Source organism: Marmota flaviventris, chromosome 12, assembly GCF_047511675.1.
Source record: "Marmota flaviventris isolate mMarFla1 chromosome 12, mMarFla1.hap1, whole genome shotgun sequence".
NCBI lineage: Eukaryota > Metazoa > Chordata > Mammalia > Rodentia > Sciuridae > Marmota > Marmota flaviventris.
The window spans coordinates 22,111,093-22,127,437 of NC_092509.1; the positions used below are offsets into that span (position 1 = coordinate 22,111,093).

The 16,345-nt window shown below is 45.3% G+C and overlaps 1 protein-coding gene and 1 non-coding gene across 3 annotated transcripts in view; both read left to right on the top strand.

Moving 5' to 3' along the window:
• The window catches only part of Pfkfb3 (6-phosphofructo-2-kinase/fructose-2,6-biphosphatase 3), a 95,649-nt gene that overhangs the window by 17,598 nt on the left and 61,706 nt on the right, over positions 1–16,345 (top strand). The window contains exon 1 of one of the 2 annotated variants that reach the window (XM_071599773.1): positions 130–207. The exons of the other annotated variant lie outside the window; for it this stretch is intronic. The gene's annotated coding sequence lies outside the window, so the exon portion shown is untranslated. Of the gene's footprint in view, positions 1–129; positions 208–16,345 lie in introns of those variants that run through there. 2 annotated transcript variants of the gene reach the window in all.
• Positions 13,236–13,317, top strand: Trnaa-cgc (transfer RNA alanine (anticodon CGC)). Its single transcript has one exon. It is a non-coding gene; the product is annotated as a tRNA-Ala (tRNA).

Sequence of the window (16,345 nt, forward strand, 5' to 3'; positions counted from 1 at the left end):
GCGGGGCCTGGAAAGGTTAATCCGCGCGGATTGGCTGCGGCGCGCGGTGCACGAGCCAGTCATGGCGCGCCCCACCCCGTCGCGGTCGCGCCGCACGCCGTGTTCACGTGCTGCCGCTCCCTGCCCGGCGTGCACCGCGCCGCCTGCCGGCTCCGTGAGCACGGCGTGGACCTGGAGCGGGTCTGGCCTTCGCGCCCGCCTCCTGCGGTCAGGTGTTTTCCTAGCCGGGGGGTATTTTCTGGGAACCCTTGGGAGCGACTGTGCTTTGTAAACACTATTTAAAATGAGTCAGGCAGGTGCCGCGTCCCCGAGTTGGGTGGGGCCAGGATGGGCGTGCGAGCCGGCGAAGAGGAAAACAGTTACAAGGAGTTTCTGTTGTTGCGCTGGGGCGTCTTGGACCGGGGAGGTTGCGTAAGAGCACGGAGTTTGTTTATCTTCGGTGTGAGAGTAATACAACTGTTTGGCACCAGGGTCGTGCGCATCCGCGGCTCGTGGACACGGTGTTGTGAATAACATCCGTGTAAACCACCCACTGAGACTGCCGGGAAGACGCCTTCTGAGGATGGGGGCCAGAAAGCACAGCTGTGTTCTGGGTGCAAGTTCTGAGAACCCGCAGACTGCTCCTAGCCTCTGGTTTGCGGTCCAGACCCCCGCCAAGGACCTAGAATGAATTGGGTGTGTGGCAACACCCTAGCCTTCTTAAAGAGGGCCTGAAGTTGATTTGGGGAGAGTTACTAAGCTGGGGAGGGGTCAGGAAATGTCACGTGAAGTGTGGTTGAAAGAAGTGGAGATGTTTAACCCAGACAAGGCAGCACTTAGGGACATGTGACCTGTGTCTGCTAGTATTGGAGAGACTGTGTAAATAAGAGGTTAGACTAATCTCAAGAGGTTAGACATCTTGTTCTCCCTCTGGACAAAACAGATTTTTAAAATTATTTTACAAGAGGTGAATTTGAGGTCAGTTATAAATACTGAGTAGAAATGAACACTTAGGAAGTTAGATCCTGGAGCCAGGTACTGCTAGATGTTTACACTTATTAGCGAGAGAATAGTGGAGCTGAGATTTCATCTGCCAAACTCCAAAGGCTTTGCCTTTCCAGGATGCATCTATTTTAATAGAAGAAGTTACATTGTGAATAATGAAATAGCAGAATGGTTTCTGGATTGATGAATCACACTGTACTGGAGGATTTGTCTGCCTCTGTTAACCTGTGTGATGTTTATCTCAGGTAAAGAGGGAGATTGTCCTGGGCTAGGGAAAGATGCCAGGACTGGTTACTTAGATGGAGGAGGCATCCAGTCTCACCAGAAAGTCAGACCTTCATTGGTGGATATCTTGTTCTTATAAGTCCTGTAGCAGTTACTAGAGTAATCTTGACTTTGAGTTTAACAAATGTGATCATAGTTATCTCATTGCCTTCCATTTATCTCATTTCCTCCTAGCCTACTCCTCAACCCTCACCCTGACATTTCTTCCCTTTCTCCTCCCCATCTGCCTTTATCAGACTAGAAATGAGACCCATCTAAGGACTGGAGTGAGTAAATTTTACCTGACTACAGTGTAGCCTTCAGGTAGCACTATACGTAGCAACCTGTAAATTCAGGGAAAAATGCCCATGCTGGTTTGATTCAGCTCTGTGGTCCCCAGGGTAGGGACATTTAAGACTTAGCCTGTATGGATGCATAATGGAGATAACCCTCTATAAGGGTTTGAATTTAATTTGTTTTATGAATTAAGAGCTTCATACTTTGTTTTTTTTTAAATTTATTTTTTAATTATTTGGTGTGTGTGGGGGGCAGTGGGTGTTGGGGATTGAATCTGGAGGTGCTCTGTCTCTGAGCCCATCCCTAGCCCTACACCCCTTTTTTTGAGACATCATCTGTTTTGTTGAGGCTAGCCTCAAACTTGCTATCCTCTTGCCTCAGCATCCCAAGTAGCTAGGATAACAGGATTACAGGTGTGCACCACTGTGCCTGACTAATAGCTTCATAGTTTCTGAAGACAAGCACTTTAGAAGTCTTTTTTTCAAGGGGGATTGTACTCGGGAGCACTTAACCACTGATCCACATCCCCAGCCCTGTTTTGTATTTTATTTAGAGATAAGGTCTCACTGAGTTTCGTAACACCTCGCTTTTGCTAAAGCTGTTTTTGAACTCTTGATCCTCCTGTCTCAGCCCCCTGAGCTGCTGGGATTACAGGCCTGCACTACTGTGCCTGGCTAAAAATCATTTGGTCTCTACTGTGGTTAATTAAATTGTCAAATATAAACTATTTTAACATCCATTGGAAGAAGATGGGAGTTAACAGCATGTGTATAAAGAGGAAATACCTGTTTTTTTTCTTGGTTCCTTGCAGGCCTGGTTACAGTTTCTTTTTAGGGAAATGCCAGCTAATTCCTTTTCCCCTGGAGGGATGTGCTCAAGGCAGCTTTGGTGTCTAGTCCTCTCTGTGCACTCAGCACTACTTTAAGAGCTCCACAAGGTAGTTCTGAAGATTCTCTTTCCTTCTTTTCTGGAGGTCTCCTGTATAATTCATCCTTAACTCCCTTGGTCTCTTTCCTGTCCTCTGCTCTCAGGGTGTTAAGGAAGTAGAGATACACTGAGGCAGCCACACCCAGCTCTAAGCAATACTGCAGAGAAGGTGAAATGGTTTTTCTGTTTCTACTGTTTCTTTCTCCCCTTCGAAAGTCCCAAGATTTTTCTTCTTTTCCTGCTGTCAAGAGTCCATATTCCTTATTTTATCATCTTTGAATAGTAAATAGTTGTTTAGTTTGAAGATTGATCTCTAAGGTTGTTAACCCAAGATGATATTAATGAAGGGCTTTAGGACATCAGCAGTTTAGAGGTGTTGGGACCTAGGTTTAGTTACATTGTGTTCTTTCCCTTGCCTGACACACTGTTCATTTTCATACAAAAGGGCAGCTCAGGTAGGAACAGCCATGGAGATGGTGGGAGGCCTAGATGGTAATGAGTCAGCTGAGCTGTGGAATCTTCTGCTGTGCTCCCACTTACTGAGGTAGATTCCTGGTCATGCTTGACCATTTTGTATTCATGAGCCATCATGAAGTGTGCTGCCTCATACATGTATAAAGATTGGGATTTGTTCAATAGGATTGAATTCCAGGCTTTGTGGTAGAGTGCATATAAGAGAGGCAGAATGGTAGAATGTTGAGTACAGGCCCTGGAGTCAGCTTCCTGAGTTCAGGTACTGGCCCCACTTCTAAGCAGCTGTGTGGGTTTAGAGAATGTCCCTAGTCTCTCTGCTTCAGCTCCTTAATCTGCCAGTCTCACAGGGTTGTGAGGATTAAATGAGCTACTATACACCAGGTGCTTCAGCCTCCTTGCAGATGCTTGGTGCTTTCTCAGTGATTATTTCCAGTCTTAAGAGGAGTTCGCAGTGCACCAGTGACAGTTCTTCAGTTTCTGCAACCACCTTCTTTATGTGAGTTTAATGGCTGGGAAATAAAAAGACAGGATGGTGAGCACAGCAGCTGCCTCTGCCCCTAGGTATAAACTGTTTTTTCATTTAGCCTCCTTGGAGTGGGGGAAAGGGGTGAACCAGGCCATCTCTAGTGGTCTGACTTAGTGTCCAAGAACTTCCAACATCCCTCCCAAAGTGGTCTTTAGTTCAGTGCCTCTTCTTGTCTCTCCAGAAGTTTTCTAACAGGATCTCCATTCTTGAACTTCTTGGAACACTGACCTGCTTGGGCAGTAGATAAACCAGGAGTGGGAGTGGAGAGGGAGCATCATCTCCATTTTTTCTCTTGGTCTTGAAGAAGTGTAATGTGGTCTTCCTGGCTACAAAGCAGGGCAGGGTCTTAGTTTTAATGAACAGAGGGATACAGTTGGCTTACAACTTGGCCATGATAGTAGGAGATAGGTGTCATTGATGAGTACATAATAGACCTGTTTCCTTGGGATATTTGATTTTGATCTTGGGGTATGCATATCTGTTCCCCAGATTCCTCATGTAATCCTTGGGTTGGATGCAGATGAGCTTGTCATTGCCCTTTGGTGCAGTAGAGACAGTGGGCAAGGAACAGGGAGTGTAACCAAAAGCTTGGTCCTCGCCCTCACACCAATCCCATAATGAAAACAAGGTCTTGAGAAAAAGGAAAAAGAAGGTTTATTGCTTTGCTAGGAAAGGAGAAACATAGGGGACTCTGTCTCAAAGGCTTTGATTCTGCCCATTAGTAGGAACAGGGGGGCTTTTATAGAGGTGATTCAGAGAAAATGAGATTAGGGAGGAGATACCAGGAAGAAGTTTAGGGAGAAGAAGATTGGGAAAAAGTAAAACAAACAAACAAACATATAAGCTTCAAAGCCACAAGGGATATAGTCTAAGCATCAAGTGAACCCCTGTTACAGGAAGAGGAGGCTGCTGGTGTCTGGAGGGGCTTACAAATATGTGGAATCTTTAAAAGTGATCCTAAGCATTTGGCATCTCTAAATGTTTATGGGCTAGGGAGAAATTCCAGTTACTGAGCTGTGTGAACAAAACTGACCATGAGGCTCAGAGACTGGAGGAGACTGGCTCCCACCTAACCCCCAATTTTACAAACTTTATTTCTTGCATGTGCATTTCCTTCAGTTTTTCCCAGCTTCTTTTATTTCAGGTTCTTGGATATTGAGAAGATTGAAGTATTGATAGTATGTCTTACCCTCTAGAAAGACTTTTCTTAGAATTTTCTACTTGTAGTGACCTCAAGTTAGTAACATTCTGGGAATCTTTTTTTGCATTGAATTTCTTGGGCTTCTGTTTGGGTTTTTTTTTTTTTTTTTTTTTTTTTTTTGAAGTGGGAGTGGGTCTTTAAAGGGCAATGTGCCTTAGGCCCACCCTATGGTTCTTTAATGAAGAGACTGTCTGGGTTTTTTGTTTTTGTTTCTTATTTATTTATTTTTTAATTGTTGATGGACACAATACCTTTATTTTATTTATTTTTATGTGGTGCTGAGGATTGAACCCAGGGCCTCACAGTGCTAGCAAGGGCTCCATCACTTGAGGTACAGCCCCAGCCCTGTTTTTATTTTTTAAAGCAAAAGAATCTTGTTTACCAGAGTTCCAGAAATAGAAACTTAATCCCCAAACATTAGGTGGTGTTCCTAGAAGCAATTTTAAAACCTGTCGTTTAGGTAGTCACTTTATCTTGAGTGACTTCTAAGATTGTTCAGTGATCTAAAATGAGAACAGAAACTGCTTTAACACTAAGGAAGTGGGGGTGGAGGTTGGGTAGAAGCCGGGAAAACTATTTTATGTGAAGCTGGGTGGATGGATCAGAGGAGCAACAGCCTGACAGAAAGTGCTTTCAGAAAAGCCGGAAGAGATTCCAGATCTGGGGCCAGAATCTGCTCGGAGGACTTTCCTCTTAATCCAGCAGGGAAGGCAGTACATGCCTCAGATCCTTCCTGTGTAGGAAAAAAAAATATTACAACTTATATTTTCATTTTAAGTTTATCTCTTTTCATGTATTTATAATATGTTTTTTTGTGCACATAAAGTATCAGTGCAGCAGTATGTATGTAATTTACAAATAAATATCTTATTTGAGGTTGTAGTTTGTGGTCTGAAAAATTTGGATACCTCTGCTCAAAGTAGTGATGAGACTGTAGGAGAACACCAGCACTCCTCAAGCTTGAATATCTGGGAATCATCTGGAGAATGTGTTCAAATGCAAATCCTTGTTCCATAGGTCCTGGCTCTAGCCCAAAGTTCTGCAGTTGGAGGCTGACTCAGAAAGCATGAATTAGTGCTTTTCCCGTTTTTTTGCTACGGAACTCCATTTAGAGTCTTAGTCATCAAGGGAAATCCCCAAACCACTGGGACAGACGCTATGACGTCTCCTCCTGGAACACCCAGTGCTGTCCTAGAGACTGAGGAAGCCCCTGCCCACTGCTTGCTCCCTTAGTGCAAGAGAATTTGCCAGGATCTGTTCCCATCAGGGTTGTGTCATGTGCTTCCTCATGTTGATTTGCTTCTGGGTCCAGATGGCTTCTTCAGCCTGCTTCAGGGGAGGAGAAGGTGCTGGTGAGGAGGAGTGGGCACCAGGCGGCTCAGGGGAGCAGGGAGCAGAAGTCAGGAGCCGCAGTGAGGTTCCTCTTCCACTCTCCATTCTGGGTAGACATGAGTGCTTTACTTTCCTTCTTGCCTCAGACTTAGTGGTCTGTCACACAGCTGCTTCCCGTGGGAGCTAACACTGGGAAAGCACACTTAAACACTTCCTTAACATTGTAGTTCCACCAGGCTGTATTCTTTCACCATTCTCCGTATGAACTGAGGCACCAAATGGTGAGGTGACTTATCTAAGGTCACAAGGCAGAACAGGTACTATTTCTTTCTAGTACATCTATTTTAATTAAAAACTGCCTCTGTTCGGGAGTCAGATTATTAGATTTGAGTTTTGAGATTTAAATGCTCATTAAGTAAGTACAATCTGTTCAGTACTATCCAAGAATTCTCTGTGACATAGTGCTTGGCCTTAAGGACTCATGGTCTGCGGAGAGAGGTCAGTAAGGATGTGTTTACAGACTGTTGAGTGCGGTGATGGGTGAGGTCACTACACCAAAGGAATCTTGGGAGGGTTACATTTCTCAAAGAAGCGGGGTCTGAGAAGATTAGCTGAAGGGAGTGTCCAAGCTGAACCCTGTCAGGTGAATAACCAGCTAGGTAAAGATTGGGGAGGGTGTTACCAGCAGGAGGATCAGTATGCAAACATCAGGAACATCTCAAACCAAAGGAGAAATGATGATAATCTGAATAAAGAAATCTAATTACTTATGTTTGTTTACTGTCTGCCTTCTTGATGTATGAGCCATTTGCCATGAAATACCCCACTTCTTTAACGTAGTGAGTATTCTTCGTTTTGATTTTTTTGGGGGAGTGGGGATACTGGGTATTGAACCTGTACAGGTGCTTTATCATTGAACTGCAACCCCAGTCCTTTTTATATCGAGATAGGTTCTCACTAAGTTGCATGAGGCTTTTCCTGTCTCAGGTTCCAGAGTGGCTAGGATTGCAGGCATGTGCCACCATAGCTGGCTGGTCTATTTAATGCAATTATTAACTGTCTTCAAGCACACAAGAACCAAAAGTCCCTGTCCTTATTTCTCTTGGGAGAAAGGTGAGGGACAGGTGTTAGAGGAAGCTATTTTTTTCAGTCTATTCTGAACCCTGCAAGTGTAGGTTTAGGTGTGGCCTGCTTTCTAATGATTTCCTCAGTGACAGGCACTGACCTGATGACCTTCTGTAAATGGGACTCGCAGAAGGGAGTCTTCAGGTTTGGGGTGCTGGTCACCACACTGTACGTTTTAAAAAACTTTTTTTTGCCACCATGAATTGAATCCAGCTGCTCAACCACTGAGCTACATCCCAAGCCTTTTCTAAATTTTTAAATTTTGAGACGGGGTCGCCCTGAGTTGCTCAGGGCCTTGCTGAGTTGCTCAGGTCGCTTTGAGTTGCTGAGACTGGCTTTGGACTTGCGATCCTCCTGTCTCAGCCTCCCAAACTGCTGGAATTATAGGTGTGCACCACCATGCCCAACCACTGTACTTCTTGTGGCAGGGGCTGGTGGCGAACAGAGTCAGCCATGGGAACTACTGTACCTGCCCTGCACTCCCTGCACCTACCACAGGGCCTCTGTTTTTTCCTCTTTAATCCCATTCTACCCTAAAAAACCGACTGACCTTATGGCGGCATCTTAGGATGAAAAGCTTGTCAGTTTACAAAGGGTTTACTTATATAAGAGGTTCATCGGGAAGTCTCTTGAGAGCAGAATTTCTACCTTTCACTCCAAGCCTGGAGTATACTGGCCAGGAGTGGTTTGACACATCCCTAGTGTGGGCAAGGTGAACATCCTCTGTCTACATCATTTGCATGGAAGGTGTTCTCCTGGACAAATAGTCACATGCTCTCTTGGTGTGTCCTGTCCCTAGGCAGAGCAGTTTCCCCATAAGTTTCTCAGATCCCTAACAAGACCTAGTGGCCAATAGGAACGGACTCCTTCATGGTCAAGCTGTGAGAACCAATTTCTAACATTCTAGATCTGAGCCAAAGGTGCTGGGTTCTAAGGACCCAGGGCACCATGGCTTGGTGATGAGTCACTTAAGATATTAAGGGCATATGTAGGCACTTTTAAAGGTTCTTTTCCCTTGTGGTCAGTGGGGAGATAGAACAAAAACATTCATCTTAAGACTGAGGTGGTGAGAACTGGAGCAATTGACGAGTTCGCCCAAGGCCAGAAACCTTGTCCAGGAAGAAGAACAGAACTAGATCTTCCACTTGTGACTGAGATGCTGGGATGTATCTGTCCTGTCTCTCCCCCAAAGCAGGTTGTATTAGTCAGCTTTTTGTGGTTGTGACCAAAATTCCTGACAAGAACAACTTGGAAGAGGAAAAGTTTATTTTGGCTCACAGTTTGAGAGGTTCAGTTCATGGTCAGCCAGCTCCATTGCTTGGGGCCTATAGTGAGGCAGAACATCATGGTGGAAGGGTGTGGTGGAAGAAGGCCGCTCAGCTCCTGATGGCCAGGAAGCAGAGAAGGAGAGGGGAAGGGACTGCATGGGTGGTTTCTGGGCAGGGGAAAATAGAACCAAAGAATTATTTCAGGAAGATTAGACTGTGGTGTGTACAGTGTATTGGAAAGGAGAGGCAGCAGAGAAGGAGAATGGGAAGAGATGACCTAGGGCTCTAAGTTAGACTTCTAGAGTCAAAATCTGAGTGGCCATGGCAGGGATGGAAAGAACATAGATAACTGATAAAGGAAACATGGTTGGACAAGGTGGTGCACACCTATAATCCCAGAAACTCAGGAGACTGAGGCAGGAGGATCACAAGTTAGAGGCCAGCTTCAGCAATTTAGCAGGACCCTTAACAACTTAGCAAGACGTTGTCTTAAAATAAAAAATGAAAAGGACTGGGGATGTGGCTTAGTGGTAAAGCACCCCTGGGTTCAGTCCCTAGGACCAAAATAATATGAAATGAAATCCTTTAAAAAAATGAATAAAAAATCAAAAAGCATGGGGATGTAGCTCAGTAGTAAAGCACCCCTGGGTTCAATCCTCAGTACAAAAGAAAAAGAAAACATTATGTGAGATAGGATTTGGTGACAAATCCGATATGGGGATGGGAGGGGCAAGGTACCATGTAATGTCAGACCTTCCTCCAAAGCGTAAACTGTTAGGTCACCCTCGTGAGCCTTAGTTTCCTCATCTGTAGGGTAAGGTTGTTGGATCTCTGTGATTCATTCTGGTTTTCTAATTCTAGTCACATCATTCCACTGACCCAGACCTGTTTACCAGAAGAAACTGCCACTTCCCTGACCTTTTCCTACCTAGTTGTTTAGCTTAGTTTCTTAATCCCGGGTAAGAGTTCCTAGAAAAGTCATCTTAAGTAAATAATAAACAAACTGAGTTCCCGTCTGTCTCACAATGCTCTGCCCACCTGCCTGACTGCATCACCCCAGTAGGCAGGGGACGTGCCGCCGCCAGCTCAAGTTCTGCAGGGTGAGGGATTCCATAGCCCCAGCTGACCTCCCAGGCCTGTTGGCTGAGGGCTGCCTCCAAGGAAACCAAGACCTGAGCCTCGCTTGCCAGGCTTGTCTGCTTGTGGGGAGCTGGGCGACTGGACCACAGGTACCCGGTTGACTTGGGCAAGAGCCAAAGTCTGCATGAGACCTGATAACCTGGAATTAAGTCCTTCCTCTTCATTTCCACTGAGAGAAAACGAGGCGCTCAGCAGTACCGTGTGTTCAGGGTTTGGTTCACTTCAGAGCCTGGGGAGGCTACGTGGGCTCAGGGATCCTCTTCCATGAGGCTTTGCTGGTGGTGCTTAGCAGTGGTCCTTGTGAGTGTGAGAAGCATGAGCCTCAGGAATAGCTTCTATTTTCTTTTCACTTGAGAAGAAATTATCCCTGGCTTCTCAGTTTTACTTCCCCTTTAATTCCTGTGCACAAAGAAAATATCTCTTTCTAGAAGGAAGAAATTTGAAGTTGCTGTTAAATGGTGATAATTCTCAGAAAATTGGGAGCTTTTGTCTCAGTCTTGTTCCACCACCTATTATCTTTTACAACACTTAGTGTTGGTGTAACAGTAAGAATCCCCACTTATCAAGTACTTAGTATGTGTCAAGCAGTACTCTGAGCATTTGTGTGTAGGAACTATCCAAGCTCATGAAATTATGGTGCTAATGAACATCATCCCCATTTTACAGATGGCACAGCTGAGGCATGGGTAGGAGTGAACTAGCTCAGGAATACAGCTCATCAGTGCCAGAGCTAGAACGTGAATCCAAGCTGTGGCTCCAGAGCCCTTGATCTTCTCCAGGAATCTGTCTCGTTCCTATGTGTGTAATGCACACTGAGGAAATAATGCAGTGTATTCCATCAATGTGAATAATTAATCTGTGCTGTGTTCATGCAGTGAAAGTCTATAGAACGACCCAGAAGAACAAATCAAACTGTCAGAGGCCAGTGGAAGAATCCTGTGGGCAAATTGTGGAGTGAGTGAAGACATAATGTGCAGTTCCACCGATAGGAAGTTCAAGAACATACCAAGGACTCCACATTGTCAAGACCCTGTTTTCCTTACAGGTGGTAATGGGAGAGGGCCCTGGGGCTCTGGTTTTGGAGCCAGGTGAGGGTTTCACTATGGAGTTATCAGGCTAAGCATTTTATATGGATGTAGTACTCCAATAATGTTTATTTTAAACAATGAACTGGGGGCTGGGGGCATAGTTCAGTGGTAGATCCTTGCCCAGCATGTGCAAGGCCTTGTATTCAGTCCCCATTACTGCGGGGGAAAACCAAAATGGGGTGACAGGAAACCTGGGTTTTACTCCTAACAAACTTGTCAGTGACTCAAGTCACATCTGGGACACTGGTGTCTTGGACTATCAATATATTGCCACTGTGTCACCTCTTCATATAAACCTAACCTAAAATCTGACAATGAAAAACAGATTTAAGGTGGTAAGGGGACATAGCCTGTAATTCTAGCTTCTCAGGAGGCTGAGGCAGGAGGATTGCAAATTCTGGGCTAGCCTCAGCAAATTAGCAGGACTCCATTTCAATACAATTTAAAAAAATGGGTTGAGGGGTGTAATCAGTGGTAGAGCTCTCCTGGGTTCGGTCCCTAGTATTGCAAAAAAAAAAAAAAAAATCAATACAATAAATAAGTACAAATAAAAAATAAAATTAAACAGCAGATCTGGTGGGCCTCTGTGAATTCAGGAGGGGAGCTAGCCTGGGCTCTGGTGAGTAGACAGGAACACCCTGGCTTTAGGCTTTTGCCACTGTAAAAGGTGAACTTCTTACACTAGGAGGTCACCTCCCGGGGCCTGGCCAACTCTGGGATCCTGGGATCTCCTGATAGCCAGTGTCCTCTTTCAGCTTTTAACTGTTCTCTAGTGGTTTCTTGAGGGCGCATTCCCTGGCTCTGCAGAAGCCTCTCATAGGTGGGGCTTGTCTTACCTCTGGTATTCCTCAGAGGGGACAGAACAAAAATGCAGAAGGTCCCTGGTGACAGATCCACAATTCACATCTCCGTATGCATTCCTCTTATCAGATTTTTTTCTCTTACATATTCAATAAAATGGAGCTCAATAAAGTAGGGCTTTTGATACAGGGATAGTGTGGAGATTGGTTTTGGAGCATGAAAGCTACTGGGAAATGGAGCACATGGCGGAAAGCTGTGTGCACCTCGGAGGATAGACTGAGGGTGGACACATGTGGATGGCCATATGTGGGTGAGTTTACAAGGGAGGACAAGTTGGGATGGATACTGTGTAGACTCAGATGGGAGGAGCAAGGTACTCAGAGAAAACCCCTAGGCTGTGAAGTTGGTTTGGTCCCAACCTTGGTAATAATAGGGAATCTAAAGTCCAGTGATGCCCAGACTTCAGGAAAGAGCCTTCTTTATTCAGATACTCCTGTGTCCTTCAGTCTCAGTGGCTTTGGACCGCTATGAGATCCCACAGGCTCATGCTGACCTGCACAGCTGGCCTGCCTGCCTGCCTTCTTTCCCTCCTTCCTTCACTCAACAAATATTGATTGTGCACTATGTGCCGGGCTGTTCTAGATATCAAGGATCTGCCTGTGACAGAAACAGACAGAAACATCTCAGTCTTCATGGGGAGACATGAACATAAACGAGATAATAGGCCAAACACTTAGGATGTACGGATGACAAGGACCTAGGATGTACAGATGATAGGGACCTAGGAGAAGGGAGTCAAGCATCAGAGAGCTTGAGTCCTAGATGGTGAGGCCAGGAGGCCTAGCTGAGAGGTGACTCATTGGCCAGAAGCCAGAGGACCTACCTGAGAGGATCAGGGATGGGAGGAGCATCCCAGGCTGCTTAGGAGCTGTGTGGCCAGAGCCTGTTCCCAGGGTCCCTTTTTTCTTTGCCCTCAGGACCAGACAGCAGTGTCCAGAGAGGGCTCTGAAATGCGCCTGAGCGTTATTTTGACCTGGGGCCTGGGGTGAGCATCTTTGCCTTGAATTTGATCTCTGTGTGATGAAGAGGTGGACTTGTCATTAAGGCAATGGCAGCCTGCACTTTGCCAGTTGCAACTGGGGGAAGGTTGAGGGGAGAAGGGCCCTTTGGGGCCCCTCTGTGTGTCTGGCCTGTGCCCGCCTCCTGTGTCCAGTTGTCTCTCCTGGTCTTCTGCTTCTGGAAAGTGGGTTGATGGGACAGGGACAGAGGGCATTGGTCATTACCTTTGAAACTAACTGCCTCTGGAATTGGCCTCAGTCCCAGTTTTTCACCAACTATGGTCTCTGTGCCTCTCTGCCACTTGGGTGTCCTTGAATAGGTATTTCATCTCTCTCAAATTGTTTTCTTATCTCCAGAATAGCAATAACCTCTACCTGGCTAGGTAGTTCTGAAGATTAGAGACTATCTGTTTAAATTACCGAACACAATGCCTGGTACATTCAATAAAAGGCAGCTATTATTATATATCAGCAATTAATAAAAACAACAAACACTTCTTAAGATCTGTTGTCTCTCTTGTTTTACCAGGTAGGAAAATGAGGGCACAGAGACCTTAAGCTATTTCTCCAAGGTCATGCAGCTGGAATTTGAACCCAGGCAGTCTGGTTCTCATTTGGAGAGGGGCGACTGATGAAAGGGGAGCTGGCAAAAGCCTGAAATCATATATGCTGTGCTACTTTTGAGCTGTTTGTCCAAGTTCTTTATTCTTTGCTTAGATCTTTCTGATTAGGCATCAATTAACAGTTTGGGGTGGGGATATAGCTTAGTTGGTAGAGTGCTTGCCTCGCATGCACAAGGCCCTGGGTTCAATCCCCAGCACCACCCCCACCAAAAAATTAACAGTTTGTTTCCTTCTGTACTGAAAGACTCACCTCTACAAGGAGAAGAAATGGGACAGGAGGCTAAAAAATACAACACTCTGGTGATTGGCCAAGAAGTGCCTGGGAAACGATCAGAGAATTTTTCTCCCACTGTGGGATATTGTCATCCTTGGGGACCTTCAGAGGACTGGTGTGGAGGCCCTGGAAGGTGGTAGACAAGGTGGAAAAGAGAAAGAACTCCCCTACTGCCCACCTCCCACTGTCTCGGGCTTTGCTTTCCAAAGGTGAACCAAAGAGCTCAGGCCACCTGAGCGGGATAGAAAGGCCTGCTACTGTCTGAGCAGCTGGCACCAGAGAACAGAGAGAGAGTGTATGTGTTTGTAGAGGGGGACAGGGGGCAGGCAGAAGAAATCCTCATTCAGGCCCACTGTAGCCAAATGTGCTGGCTACAGGGTGGAGCCCTTAATCCCAGTGTGTGATGTCATTTGGCAAGTGGTGAGGAGATCGCTGAGCCACCTGAGTGACAGCCAAGTATAGGACATACCTGGATTCTGCACTGGAGGTGGGGCTCAGTGGGAGAGTGCTGCCTTCAACCTCCAGCTCTGCAAAGGAGGGTGAAGAGGAGGGGGAGAGGAGGGGGGAGGAGGAGGAAGAGGAGGAGGAGAAATGATTGGACTCTTCATATTCAGATTCTAACTGATCAGCTTCTAAAAATGCCTGTGATTAGTTTGGATGGATGGATCAAAAGGAGAAAAAAATAAAACATTTTTTTTTGGTGATAATAATAGTACAAGACCTATTGTAAAAAAGACAGGAAATACCAAGAAAGAAAGACATCATCCACAATTCCATAACAGAAGCACACATTATCAACATCACAATTTCATTCTGCTTTTATTTTTTAAATATTTATTTATTAATTAGTTCTAGTCAGTTATACATGACAGTAGAAAGCTCTTGAATTCACTGTACACAAATGGAGCAGAATTTTTCTCTTCTGGTTGTGCATGAAGTAGAGTCACACCATTCATGCAATTATACGTGTACCTAGGGTAATGATGTCCATCTTATTCCACCATGTTTCCTGCCCCTTTGCCCCCTCTCCCCTCCCCTTTGCTCCATCCAAAGTTCCTCCACTTAGCCTATAACACCGCCCCCCCCCTGCCACCCATGGATTAGCATCCACTTATCAGAGAAAACATTTGGCTCCTGGTTTTTTGAGATTGGCTAACTTCACTTAGCATGATATTCTCCAACTCCATTCATTTACCTGCAAATGTCATAATTTTATTCTCTTTTAATGCTGAGTAATATTTCATTGTGTATAAATCCACAGTATCTTTACTCATTCATCTATTGAAGGGCATCTAGGTTGCTTCTACAGTTCAGCAATTGTGAATTGTGCTGCTATAAACATTGAAGTGGCTGCATTACTATAGTATGCTGATTTTAAGTCCTTTGTGTATAGACCAAGGAGTGGGATAGCTGGGTCAAATGGTGGTTCCATTTTAAGTTTTCTAAGGAATCTCCATACTGCTTTACAGATTGGTTGCACCAATTTTCAGTCCCACCAGCAATGTATGAGTGTGCCTTTTCCCCCACATCCTCGCCAACACTTATATTGCTTTATACCTTTATTATTTACTTATTTATTTTTATGTGGGTGCTGAGGATTGAACCCAGGGCCTTTCACATGCTGGGCAAGTGCTCTATCACTGAGCTACAGTTCCAGCCCCTGCTTTTTTTGTGGGGGGTTGGGGGTGGGGGTGGATTACCTGGGATTGAACTCAGGGGCACTTAGCCACAGAGCCACACCCCAACCCCATTTTGTATTTTATTTAGAGACAGGGTCTCACTGAGTTGCTTAGTGCCTCATCCACTGCTGAGGCTGGCTTTGAACTCACGATCCTCCTGCCTCAGCCTCCCCAGCCTCTGGGATTACAGGCATGTGCCACCATGCATGGCTCTAGATTTTGTTTTCCAATTGCCCTGCTTTTAGTGATTCAGAGGATGTTCTACCCTGTGTATCAGTTCTCTGCTAAACAACAAAAGCCTGGAACATGTTCCTGAAACTAAGACATGCTCTGATGTAATATAGAGGCCAATGCTGACATTCTTTAAAAGACAAATGTTCTTAAGTGAAAACAAGGACCAGAATAAACATTTGTACACCAGTGTTCATAGTGGCCCTGTTCACAGCAGCAAAGAATTGGGAGAAACTCAAAGAGTCCATTAAAGACCAGGAATGGTGGCTCACCTGTAATCCCACCTACTTGGGAGTGTGAGACAGGAGGATTGTAAGTTTGAGGCCAGCCTGGACAGCTTAGCGAGACCCTGACTCAAAATAAAAAATAAAAAGGGCTGGAGATGTAGCTCAGTGGTAGACCATCCCTGAGTTTGCTCTCTAATACCGAAAGAAAAGGAAAAAAAAAAAAAAAAAAAAGAGTCCATCAAAGGATGAAGGGATAACCAAAAGGTGATCTGTATACATGATGGAATATTTTATAGCCTTTAAAAGAGGGAAGTTCTGACATGACACGTGCTACAACATGGTTAATCCTGGACAAGGTCATGCTGAGTGAAGTAAGCCAGTCATAGCAATACTAATATCATATGACCCCACTTACATGAAGAGATGTCAGATTCCTAGAGTCTGAACGTGGAAAGTAGCATCGGTGATTACCAGGGGTTGGAGGGAGAGGAGGCTGTGGAGTTTCCTGTTTAATGAGGATGCAGTTTCAGCCAGGAATGTAAGAATGTTCTGGAAGCAGACAGTGGTGATGGTTGGGTGACAATTTGAGTGGTCTTAATGCCGCTTAACTGTATGTTTAAAGATGATTAAAGTGGTAAATTTTACATTATGTATATTTCTCTACAATAAAACAACACCGGGACAAAAGAGCTGGCGCGGGGTTCCTGCTTCCTGTCCTCACACCTTGCCTAGGGAGATTCTTCCTCTCTCCTGAAGTTCTTCCTCTAACTCCTCCCCTGGCTTCTCTGGCTGGGGTAGCAGCAGATGTGTGAGGGGTGAGCCTGAG